The sequence below is a fragment of the Pezoporus occidentalis genome, unplaced genomic scaffold, assembly GCF_034315485.1.
Source record: "Pezoporus occidentalis ecotype Australia unplaced genomic scaffold, CSIRO_AGI_Poc_V1 ctg31, whole genome shotgun sequence".
NCBI lineage: Eukaryota > Metazoa > Chordata > Aves > Psittaciformes > Psittacidae > Pezoporus > Pezoporus occidentalis.
The window spans coordinates 3,764,312-3,776,943 of record NW_026915052.1 but is presented as its reverse complement, the minus strand read 5'-3'; the positions used below and the strand labels follow the sequence as shown (position 1 = coordinate 3,776,943).

The window sequence follows — 12,632 nt, the reverse complement described above, 5'->3', positions numbered from 1 at the left end:
GCTTTCTATTGCCAAGAGTTACTGCTTCAGGTTATCACACTGAAATCTCTTATCTTAAAATTAAATTTTTATAACAATCTGAACTTTTCCTTTGTCTTATATTTCAGCAATTCACAGTGTCTAATAAACTCCTAGCACATACTTACATCTGTCTTTCACCATCTTTTAGACAAGTCTCCTGACTTGGTTCTGCTTCTACTTCTGAATGAAATTATAACACGCAACGTATACTGTCATACCTTGGTGCCTGGTTAAAACAGTAATGCAGGCTGAAAGCAGTATATTGGTGACAATGTATTATCAATTTACTCAGTGCACACATGTAAAAAAAAATTAAAACTGAGCAGGGAATCTTCACTCTGAAGCTCTTAAGCATGAAGGTGTCTACTACAAGGAGCCATTCTCTCAACATCCAGCTGTCCCTCAGCCTGGCATTCTGGTAAAAGCCGCAGTGTTGAGTCTGGACAGGGGCACCCAAGAACAACTGAGAAATAAAATGCAAATACTCCACAAAAATACCTAGGCAGTGAATGAGGCAATACTGGGTGGCAGGTCTGAAAGCAGAGCACTATCCATCCATTTTGCCGTGTGTGAGCTCAGAAGTCTTTGCACTTCCACCCTTCTTTTTTGCATATGGGAACTACTTTTATTCCTCCCCCCCCTCCCTGTCCCTCCATGCACTAGTCATGCTTGAAGCACAATTCACTGTTTCTGTACAGCATATACAGGACCAGCTAACCAGCGCTGAAGTATTTCCAGCTTTAAGATAAAATCCTGACAGAGGGCAGGGGAGGACAGGGAAGGGTTGCTGATCACTAACACTGGATATAACTTTACAAAGTGAAAGAAATGAAACCATTCCTTATCTTCTTTTATGAAAAACATTCAATTGCTAAGTCTAATTCCTGTTGGAAATAAAAGCAGCATTGATATTTAAAACTTATTTTTCCTTGTATTAAAATAAATTGGGTATTTTAGCTACTTTAAAGTTTGCCCTATACTTCCATAAGCATCCATCTTTCTTGCATAAACTAATGCAAGCCAATTGTGAAGAAGACCTTGAGATCATACACATAAAAACAGAAGATCAATAAGAAAAACTACTACTTGGATACAACCAAATAGGATGGAAGCATTTGAAAACACACAGATGACATGGAGCATTCTCCACAAAGAAGCTTCTGCCATTTGAAAGCTCTTCACAGCCACTTATAAGTGCAGTATCCTAAAGACACTGAGGTTGGAAGGCACCTCTGGAGGTCATCTAGCCCAACCTCCTCTTCAGAGCAAGGCCAACTTCAAAATTAGACCAGGTTATCCAAGGCTGAATTTTCAAAAACTCCAAGGATGAAGATACCACAACCTCTCCATGCAACCTGTTCCAGTGTTTAACACTCCTCTGTGGGGAGTTCTTACTATAGCAATTATGGCATGATACTGTTATGCAGAAAAAAAGCCTGTTCTGATACACAAACTGCTATGTTCTAAAGCAACTAAACCAGATTTCACCATCGTCTTCATGGCTGTATTCTGTAAAAGTTCTTGAACAAATAGCAAAACTATTTCTGCCTTGGATAGTACAGGCCATTTCTTCTTTTCCTATCTCAACTACAAAACCGGAAGTATAACCAAAAGCTGTATCTTGATATTCTGGCAAATGAACAACCATGCAAGTCACCTGAATCACAAACATTGTGTATTTCCCATGTTCTAGTTTACAAGATGACCAAATAGAAGAAAACGAATGGTAAGCTAAATCTTACATTGTTTTATGCTTTTAACCTTTTTATCACTTTTTCTCTATTTTCTCCAAAAATGAGTCTTCACATTAATGTGAAGTGTCTTACAGGATTAAATAAAACAGCATGTCAGTGCAGGGAACTCAATTTAGCAAGCCTGTTAAACCATGCTTTCATGACAACAGTTCTAATATATACTCTGCCCTGCTCAGTGTAACAAATTTCTAGATACTAAATAGAAATTAAAACATTGGATAGATGTGCAAAGCAATTATACCAGCTTTAAGAGATGAGAATAGGAATGTTTATAAATAATAATGTAGTATTAATATAGTCTGGAGTATCCAAGAGCCCAGGGACTGGCACTTTTAGTACCTACCCAATAGTATGTTGAATAGAATTAACATGCAGTCTAATACATACTGCACTGATGTGAGGAAAAAAAAACACCAACTTTAAAAGGGATTACATTTTAACTATCAAAAAGAGACAGGAGAAAACTAATTCAGTGCAATTTAGGAAAGCTGTTTTTTACTTGACACTGCGTTCAACCATCATTTTTTGAAGGTTAACAACATTCTTTTGAATCATGACGTAAGGGCTGGCAAAACAGCTTTAAGATTCAGCCTGAGGCTAGTAAAACCAAAGTGTTTGTATTTTGACTTACACTTACTGTCTACAGCTCTCAATAATTACTTTGTAACCTCAATGGGATATCAAAATACAGTATAAAGTCATTTGAAGTGCAAGAAATCAAAAGCCTCTTTTAGAAATCAAAAGACCTCTTAAGCTTTGAAAGCCTGGGTCACAAGACAACAGATAAGAGGCATGTTATCCAAGTGCACCATGAGCACTTTCTGATGCATTCTGAATTCCAATTTGGGTCCTTGCCTATGGGTACAGGAGAGAAAAGATAAAACACAAGGTTACTGCATTTCACCTATAAAGCTAATCCCCAGTTGGGATCCATATTTCTATATAAGGTTTTTAGTAGAAGCATTAAGTAATAGGAGAGAACAGAGGATGATCAGATGATGACAAGACAAAGTGTACTTTAATCTCTTCCTTTGCTGCTCAGAAGTCCACGATTGAGATATATACATGAGTCCCTTGTGGAAGAAGTGAATCAACACTCTATTTTTTTGTAACTTCTGTCTCTTTTTACAAACAAAAAGTTTTATCTACCATAGAAGAAAAATATTCAGATCAAATATTCTGGGAAATACCATGATAATCATAGTATTTCAAATTAAAAGGTAGTTTCCTTTTACAAAAATATTTTATATATACTTTGAAAAGACAACTAGCAAAACCAGTTTACATTTGCATTCTGAATACTCTGGTTTTATGGAAAGTTATTTCCATCAGTCCAGATTTCCTCTACTTCTCACTTTACAGCAAACCTAGTATTTCCTTTACTTTTGTTGCACAGCATAGAAGTCATCGGTTCACATGTTACAAGTGGTAATTTCAATCATACACAGCTCAAAAGAGAAGTCGCTCACTCTGTTTCCCACTTATACCTGCTATGACTGAGAAATATTAAATTTGAACTACCGTAACAAGGATCAACAAGGGTTCACGCAGATGGCATGTCCAAATCATTTTGGACAATGCATATACTGCTAGAAAAAATGTCTCATCCTCTAGAGACCCAAAAAAGTCCCCTTTTCCTGCCTTCAAGAAAAATCTGTCACATAATTTACCAGAAACAACTTGCTTTTAAATTGTAAGACACCAACGTCTCTCCATTTCTGAAATCACCAAGCAGGAATCAAACAATCTTGCTGCCTTTTAAAATTATTGTCAGTCTTTCTGTCTTTTTTTTTTTTTAATTATTTTCTTATTTTTTTAACAAGACCCATTGATGGCTGCTGGTCTTTTCCATTCTGTTAATCAAACAGATCCTCCGCTTCAAAACTAATGACATTTCAAACGTCTAGCAGAATAGCAACAGATATTCTTCAAATTACAGTCTACCTATCTACTCTGGTATCTGGCAAGTGCACAAAGAATACTATCTGCATTGCCAATTTCTGGCTGAGTGCATCTGTGCTGTCTCTTAATGAATCCAGCCTTGAACTCTAAGCAAAGCAGAGGTACTACCTCTCCCAAAATTCTTTACCTTAGCTTCTACAATTTTTAGAAGGTATTTGAAAGTGTCAGAGACCAACAAAATAAAAATAAAATAAAGGCACTTCAAGAGGTTTACTATAAATAATTACAGGAAAACTGCCTTCTCAAGAACCCCCGAAATATGAGTTAATCTAATTGTAAAATGCAGCTCATCTTTAATAAAATAATTCTCCCAGGAAATTTCGAATACAGCAGAGTATAGGGGAAGCTGTAAATGAACAGAATGCAACTTCAATATGGCTCTGCACTTCACGTGTCCAACGATGAAATAAAACACTGTGGAACTAGAAATAGCCATCCCAGGAAACTGAGATCATAGTATCTATCTCACTTCCACAAGAAGGGCTTTCCACTCTAAGTACGTTTTCTAAGCCTACATCCAAAGCTAAATCAATCAGTCAATCTCTCTACCCTGTCTCCTATGGAAACTAACCCTCATCAAGCACATCCTGCTCAGCCATTTTATCCAGTTGAACACTGCATACTATAAACACAGATGAGAAAGAACTACTTTTTCACACTGCCCTAAATACTAATCAAATTCTAGAAACTAACACCAGCAAGTGACATCATAAAAAAATTTTATTCAACACTGAAGTGCCTGGAAGACATTCATTCACACACAGATCTCAATTCTCAATAATCTTAAAAGGATTTTTCCACCATTCTAGAGGATGTCTTCAGCTTTGTCTAAAATCTTCACGAAAAAAGGACCTACAGGCAACTCTCTTGTCATTTGCCTGTATTTTATTATTTATCAAAATGTGAAAGAAGACAAAAACATTATCCATTTATTTAACCAAGTGATAGCAGGTTTAACTTCAGCAGGTTCAGTGTTTATACTGTATGCTTCACTGTTTTATGTGCATTTTCTATGACCAACATCTTGAATTTTAGGAAAAGTGAGGGAGGGTATTTTGTTGTTAAGGTTTTTCTATTAGAGAGGGGGAAAAAAACCCTCCACACAAAACCAAACTAGAACAATGAAACACATTTGTAAATGAAATCTGGAAGAGAAAATAAACACGGGAAGCAGGGGGAATTAAAAAAGAACAACCCACCAAAATATTTCTCCTGATATTTCTAGTTATATTAGGGTGCTTTCCAGTTTCTTATAGCAGCCTTCCAATAGCTTAAAGGGGCCTAGAAGAAATCTGGAGAGTTACTTTTTACAAGGGCATATAGTGATAGGACAAAGGGGAATGGCTTTACACTGGATGAGTACATTTAGATTAGTTGTTAGAAAGAAATTCTTTACTGTGAGGGTGGTGAGACACTGAAGAGATTGCCCAGAGAAGTTTTGGCTGCTCTGTCTCTAGAAGTGTTCAAGGCCAGGCTGGATGGGGCTTTGAGCAACCTGGTCTACTGGAAGGTGTCCCTGCCCATGGCAGGCAGTTTGGAACTAGATGATCTTTAAGGTCCCTTCCAACCCAAACCATTCTATGATACTATGATTCTACTTCTCTAGTAAATATATGTATGTTGAGAAGGAAAAAAACAAGGTTTGGAAGAAGTCACAGACCCTGACTTGTCAGAATATTCAGAACAAGAACTTCACATTCACTGCTATCTAAAGCATTTTTTACCTTTATAAAGATGTTCACAGGTGAAGCTGGGGTTTTTGTAACTGAAGATTCAGATTCACAAAACGTGTTTCCCAGGAATGCAAGAAAGAAAAGAACTTGTTGCTTCCTCTTGCAGTAAACATAGGCTTTGTGAATATGCTATTGAAGGCCAAATCTATATAAAACACAAATTCCTTCTGATATATGATGCTATTTGTTCTTCCAGCTAAGTCTCATTAAAAGAGTCTTTTACCTGGAACCTGCATTCAGTTTCCTAGTTTCTCTCTCAGAGTGTGATTACTTCTCCATGTATCAAGCAATTTTATTATTTTGCCTTGGGAACCATAAGTCTTGTGTTTGCTGCTGCCTACAGGTTTAGATCAACTGTTATTCTGGAGGTTTCAGATCAAAAGATACCGCTGACATCTTGAGAACAAGCCATCTCTACAGCACCAATTCAGACAGGATACTTATAAGGAATATAAAGTTGGCAGTTTAACCTGGAAGTTCTTTTTGCATGCTTAAAGCCAGAGGGCTCCTCTAGTTAATATTAATGAAATCGTGTTAACCTCTACCAAATAAATACTGAATAATTTTGTTTCATGCATTAATGGCAATCTAACATTTAAATATGCATTTTTGCTTTTGAAAATTCAAACCTGAAAACCTCCAGGTGCTGCACTAGAAACTAAATGAGAATACTCAGAGATTCCTTGGAGAATTTATGCTGATAAAGACTATATGCTTGCATCATAAAGATCCATGTAGGCAGAGCCTACGTATGCAGAATTCAAAGGACAACTTCCAACTGGAAAAAATGACAGATTTAAAAGTATGCAGAGGGCGTTCACTGTTAGATCAAGGGGATTATGTGCCAAGATTAAAGTTTCTTGCTCCACTGACTATTCAGAGGACAAGACAGTGCAGATTCCTCACTTTTTGCAAATAACTTGTACATAGGCAATGAAGCCTACAATATTACAGCTGTGGTTTGGAATTTTTTCCCCACCAATTCTATTGAATGGCTACAAGATTTTAAGACTTCATATTTGCCCTCCCCTCCCCCACCAACTGTATATTAAGCACAATACTGCTTACATTTTATAACATTCCTGGACTCAAGTGATCTGTATCAGTACGAAGTAGTATTTTTAGGCTTCTCTTCTAGTAAGATTTGTCCCCAGTCTAAATCCTTCTAGAAGTATTGGTAAGAAATCACCTGCCTGCCCTTCTCAGTCTTGTAAGAGATTTCTTACTGCACAATGCAGCCCAATGCTTTATGATCTATATGAAGCAATTTCAGGATCTGAAAACACTAGGTATAATATTACACACAAACAACCAGAGAGATCAGGGTACCCTCACCTTTATACATAAGGAGAACTACCACCTTAACATTATAGATGCTTCTATGAGGAGGCCTTCCTTCTGCTTCACATTGTTCTGGGGGGTTGGAACTAGATGATCTTTAAGGTCTCTTCCAACCCAAACCACTCTATGATTCTATGATCTTATACTACTGCCTTCAAAATATCACAAGAAAGTGTCAAACTGAATCCAATTAAGATATATAAATGTACTTCATTCAGTATAGCATAAAGTTCCAAAATACATCAAAAATGCTGTAATATACATCCATGAAGGCAAGCACAATCTAGTTCCTGGGATTCTTTTTCCACCATTAAACAGCCTCTAAAACACACTTGTGGATAAGCTCATTGGCTACAGCACAGACATCATGTTGTCATTTAATTCAAGCCTGAGTACATGCTTTCAGTAGACATAGTTAAAAGTTTTCTAGCAACATACAACAGTTGGAGGAAAAAGAAAAAAGAAAAAAAATAAGGAAAAAGGTAATTCCAAAGTATCTGTTAAGCATGATTCCTATTTCCTCTATACCTCTGCTAACCATAGAAGTAGTTATTTTGAGGCCAAAAGCAGAAAATTCTTAGTGTTATCTCAGATCGGTGAGTTCTGTAGGTTAATCATATACTGTCAAAAATTGTTTTTAATTTTTTTTTGTAATCTCCCACTTTTCAAGAGAGGTATTCAAGAAAAAAAATTAAATTAGGTATATGTAAACTCACACTATTTATTTTTCTTTATATAGTTCTAGTAATTTATTCTCCTGGGAACTGACAGCACCAGAGTTTTGCTAATCAAAGCTATCACCAGCATAGCTATCAGCATATAAGGGAAGGCTATTCCATTTTGGAACAAGGATACATTTTTGTTATCAGTCCAAACAGCTTCTGTTTTTCATTGAAATAAGGGATTTCATTAGTGCACTTCAGAGGACAGAGACAGCTGTAATTATGGAAAATCCACAGTATCTTAAATTCAGCTGAATGAGGACAACCCCCAATTTTCTCTCTCTTCCCACATGAAAATCTGAAATCTCTAATGACACGACATCACAGAATTTCTTCCAAATCCCCTCCAGAAACATTTTTTTTAAGTGGGCTGAATCTAATAGGCAACTAACAGCTCATCTCTACTAATCCAGACTTTCTGTACTCATATACTACCTTTTATAGCCCCCTTTTTTCTCTCTCATCTGCTGAGTTTTGACTAGTAATTTCAGTTGATGCCTCCACTACCACATTCAAGTTTTACATTGAAGCACAACATAAAAATCAACAACACAGGTTTTTGCAATATATATTCCTGGTGTCTCCCTCTCTCAGCAGCACTGCAAAGGAAACAAAGCATTGCACATGGAAATTCAGACCAAAGTCACCAAAGTAAATGCTCATCCTCACAAAAAGTTGCAATACATTTTCATTGCGAGGAGGAAATATTACATATATGATTAGATGCTGGATTAAAAACAAAGCAAAAAGGAGTTTTCCAGTAAAGTTCGAGATGGCAGGTAAGTAGAAAAATATTCCATACGAGTCCTAACCACCCACTTCAATGCAGTAAGAAGACTGCTCAGGTAAAACATTCTCCTCTATACAAATACTCATGTTTTGGTAGGGGGAAAGAAACAAAAATTTGGAAAAAAATAGAAAAAAAATAATCACAAACTCCTTAATTAATGTAGTAACAATTTGTCTCCTAGCCATTAACTAGCAAGCTCATAAAGGTTGGATTGAGTACAGCCCAGTTCAAACTCAAACAGGCAAAAGAAACCTATGAGAAAAAGTACATCTATCTGTAATTCCAAATAATTTTTTCTTCCCCAAAGTTTACCCAATGGTACAAGAACTTTTCCCTTTAGAACAGGTTCACCTTAAGAACAGGTTACAAGACCCTTGTCTATTTAAATACCTCACCAGTATCACAGCTGCTGCCAGAATGGCATACAGGTTGAAATCCTCCACAGTTTCCATCTTCTTCCCAGCCCAACCTTTGTTCTTCTTCACTGCCTCTTCTAACCTCTTCCCTAGCTATCTGCTACCAGGTAAACTACATCAGTCTGGAAATTATATACTCCTCCTCACATAACTGCTCTTCTTGACAAAAAACAGAAGAGGCTACAACATTAAAAGGGGAACTCTTAGTTTAAAAAAGCTCTTGATTTCCAAAGCTTGTGCAACAGTTTTCTTGATCAAATCTGTATACTATTTTTCCTCACACACTAACACCTCTCCCTGCAACCAGATTTGGAAGACACTTTCATTGTTTACATCTCCTTTGTTTTATGTGAACCTCATTTGATCTGCAGTTTGAGGAAAAAGGAGAACAGACTTTCTCAATGCTCTGTTAGGGTTCTCTTGACTTGCCAATAAGGGGAGCTTTGCTATAGTCTGTCTGGTTTCTCTTTTCGCCCTAAAAAAGAAAAAATTAAGTTACACTACTTTCATTCAAAAAACTCTGTAACGTGCTTCTCAGCATCTCTGAAGTTAGTCTAATGCAATCGAGGAAGCATCAAACTATTTTTAATTATCAACTTTTAAAATAACATAAACAACATTACAGGTAACGTAACAATACATGATTTTTAAACCACTGTTTTCCTATCCTCCACTACGGTTCACAACTCTCAACAAAACAAATTATAGAAAGACATGCACAAAGTAAAAGTAACAGCTAGTTTTTCCTGCCCTTACACACACACACACACACACATGAACTTCTCCACCCGGATACATTACATGCCATTACAGACTGCCCAAAATCTTCACAGTAGTGCCGTTTTCTTGGTAAAAGTCTGTTAGAATCCACTTGGAAACATCAGCCCAATTCTGAAAAGTAATTAATAGTTCTGCAGAGCATTTCTTACAAAAAGCCAAACACCTTATGAAAATACTAAAACAGATCATTAGAAGAAAGCCACCTGGTTTGGGGAAGAAGAGTCTGAAAGCATAATTAATACTAATCTTAATCACTATCTACATGCATTCCTAAATGTGATACTAAAGTTTAGATGCAACAAATGCTACAACAATGACCAGGCCACCAGTGCGCTACATCTTAAATCCCCATGGTCTCTCTCATATTTACACTTCAAGGACAACATTTTGTGACCATGTTGCAGTAACCTCACCATATATACAGTCAGAAAGCATTTTTGCAAGAATTTTAGTTTTTCTACTCTTGCCAATGAAGTTTGCATCCACCTACCACAGAGTCCAACTGTGTCAGTGAACTCTGAGAAATCTGAGCAGCTATTCCATAGTGCCAGAGCAGCAATGCTCCAGATGACACTAAGCTATGCGGCAGCAAGCATAAGCCCAACTTATGAGCATGTTCCCAGCTATCATCCTGCACAGAATGCTGTGAAGATGGATCAGCTTCAGCAGTTGCACAGAGGTGGTTAATTAAGTTCAGCCACAGAACCCCATACCTGCCACTAAATGTGCTTGGCTCCCATTCCCATGTCTAAAAAAAGTGACTTTGTAACAAATGACCCAGATAACATTTATCTAGTCAGAAAAACTGCCACATACTTCCACAGCTATAGATGAGTCTCCTTTGTGGTGTTCTGTTTTTTTAATATTTGTCAGGTGCTACAATTCACCTTTGGTTCTCAGATAGTGAAAAGGCTACTGCTACTAACAAAGTAGCAGCCATGCTACTCTGCATCCTATTAATCAACAGGCTAACTGGTGATTACAGACTGTAGCAAAAGAAACACATTGGCCAAGGAAAAGTCCAATCTGGCTCATTCTAGAAACATGGCAAAAAATAGTGTGGAAAAATAGCTCAGCACTGAGATTTATAGAAAACTAGAGGAATAAACCCTTAGTCATATGAAAAGGGAATCCGCAAGCATACAACACTTTCCCTGCCAAAACAGCATATGAATTCTAAATCAGGCTGTAATTCTTACAGATGTCATGAATGAAGCATGAATTTCTGTGCTAAACATTCATATAGTAACTCAGCAAGAAACTTACATTCTAAAGCTCTTATAAGCTCCCATCCCAAGTTTAGGCACCAGTTACAATTGGTTACTGTCCATGCATATCCTTAACTGTAAAGCTGAATTTAGCATGGGGAGTATTGCACTTCCAGCCTCTCCTTTCTATCCCAACACCACGCCTTCCAATTTACAGAAAATTCAGGCACTTCCAAGGTTTCATTCTTACTAACAAGTGCACTCCACTGCTAAAGAGCAGCATTAGAACAGCGCTATACCCTTAATATTCTGCATGAAAAAAAACATCCAAAGACATGTATAAGAGGCAGAAAGGACTGGGTTATTAGCTCTTGAGATGAACATAAAAAGAGGAACATTTCCAGAACACTGTTCTTGAAAACAATTCCTTATTATATTAGATAACCAAAGTGAAAACTGACTCCAAAACCATATTTTAATACATACGAAGTACAACTTTAATATACTAGATTATTCAGGGAATGTATTACAATGAATTTCAATGAGTTACAAGCAATAAAAAAGGTAATCAAAACTTTTATTTGCCAACAGAACACAGTTGGCAAATTTCTGCTACAACATGCAGAAATTATTTCGATTATCCTTCGTGTTAGGCAACAAAAAGTACCTTACCTTATCCTCCACTCTGAGCACAGAGGATTAAAACCAAAGTATCAGAGAGAAACTGCAAGCATTTCCCATCAAGAAAAAAACCAAACCACTGCATCTATAAATTTCATGGCTGTCCACCATGCCATGCACACACTAAAAACACTTAATGAAAACTTATCCACATCTTTTTTTGAAAGCAGTCAGATCTCTGAATTGGAAACTGGAAAGCAGCCGTTCACTACCTCTTGCTTCAAAATGCAGATCTCAGCAACACAACCCTGCCAGAGGCTCCACTACAGCTTGATTTCCTCTCCTTTACAATTCCCTCCTTGCCAGTTACTGCACTGTTGGGGGGAGGGAGGATGGAACTATTTTCTTCCTTCTTTTTTTTTTTTTAAGTTGATTCTTATATTTAGTGACTTCACTGCTTGTAAGTTATATTAAAGCTACCTTTTATTCTCATAACCCCTAATATTTTAAGGGATTAAAGATAATAAAAATAAAAAAGTATTTTAAGGTTTGTGGGGTTTGGGGATTTCTGGATTTGGCAGAGGGAGATACAGTGCATTTTTTGGCTTTAATGCTTAAATTAGGGAGTTTAGTCAATTAACTGTTTTAACACTTGGATGCTTTCCCCATACAATTAAAACTGCCATGATTACACAGCAGCAGGATTTGCGAGACAAATGCCCCCAACAGGGCATTTGTAATTATTTCCCAAGTGTTCCACAGCAGCAGCTGAAGAATACATTCGAGTATTAAAGAAGCTTTCACAGGAGGGCTGAAGTTGGAAGGGACATCTGGATATCATCTAATCCACCCCCTTGCTCAAGCAGGGTCAGCTAGAGCCAGCTGCCCAGAATGGTGCCCCATCAGGCTTTGAATATTGGCAGCAAGTGACTCTGTTACCACTCCAGGCAGCCTGCTGCAGTGTCTGAGCACCCCAAAAGTTTTCCTTGTCTTCAAATGGAATTTTATGGGGTGTTTTTTGTTTATTGTTTGGATTTGGGTTGCATTTTTTTTGGTTGGTTGGGTTTTTTTTGTTATGCCCATTGCCTCTCTGGACACTTACATTCTAATTTATACTTGGTTAGTATAAATCTCCCCCTTGCTTTTTCATCCTCCACAGCTGCATTTAAGAGCAAAGAGAGCAACAATGAGCCTTCAGTGTCAATCAGCCAGTTGTTGGATTATTTGCAACAATGGGCTCATCACTTCTTTCTCCCCTCCTTCCCTCTGCATTCTGCAGAGCCA

The 12,632-nt window shown here is 37.2% G+C and overlaps 1 protein-coding gene across 10 annotated transcripts in view; it reads right to left on the bottom strand.

Moving 5' to 3' along the window:
* TRAF3 (TNF receptor associated factor 3) overlaps positions 1 to 12,632 on the bottom strand; it is a 70,950-nt gene that overhangs the window by 39,403 nt on the left and 18,915 nt on the right. Inside the window, exon 3 of one of the 10 annotated variants that reach the window (XM_062627986.1) lies at positions 9,073 to 9,214. The exons of the other annotated variants lie outside the window; for them this stretch is intronic. The gene's annotated coding sequence lies outside the window, so the exon portion shown is untranslated. The remainder of the gene's footprint in view (positions 1 to 9,072; positions 9,215 to 12,632) is intronic. 10 annotated transcript variants of the gene reach the window in all.